The sequence below is a fragment of the Lupinus angustifolius genome, chromosome LG10 (genome assembly GCF_001865875.1).
Source record: "Lupinus angustifolius cultivar Tanjil chromosome LG10, LupAngTanjil_v1.0, whole genome shotgun sequence".
NCBI lineage: Eukaryota > Viridiplantae > Streptophyta > Magnoliopsida > Fabales > Fabaceae > Lupinus > Lupinus angustifolius.
This window is the reverse complement of record NC_032018.1, coordinates 2,283,368-2,283,639: the sequence shown is the minus strand read 5'-3', so window position 1 is coordinate 2,283,639 and position 272 is coordinate 2,283,368. Positions and strand designations below refer to the sequence as shown.

Below are 272 nucleotides of genomic sequence, written 5' to 3'. Positions count from 1 at the left end.
CCATCACCACCCCCTCCTTATGTCTACAAATCTCCACCTCCTCCAACATACATTGAAAAGTCTCCATATGTCTACAAGTCTCCTCCGCCACCATCTCCATCACCACCCCCTCCTTATGTCTACAAGTCTCCACCTCCTCCAGCATACACTGAAAAGTCTCCATATGTCTACAAGTCTCCACCACCACCATCTCCATCACCACCCCCTCCTTATGTCTACAAGTCTCCACCTCCTCCAGCATACACTGAAAAGTCTCCATACATATACAAGTC

The 272-nt window shown here is 48.5% G+C and overlaps 1 long non-coding RNA gene across 1 annotated transcript in view; it reads right to left on the bottom strand.

The window, feature by feature from the left end:
• LOC109358083 overlaps positions 2-272 on the bottom strand; it is a 966-nt gene continuing 695 nt past the window's right edge. The window contains exon 2 of the long non-coding RNA XR_002108909.1: positions 2-229. This is a non-coding gene — a long non-coding RNA (uncharacterized LOC109358083). The remainder of the gene's footprint in view (positions 230-272) is intronic.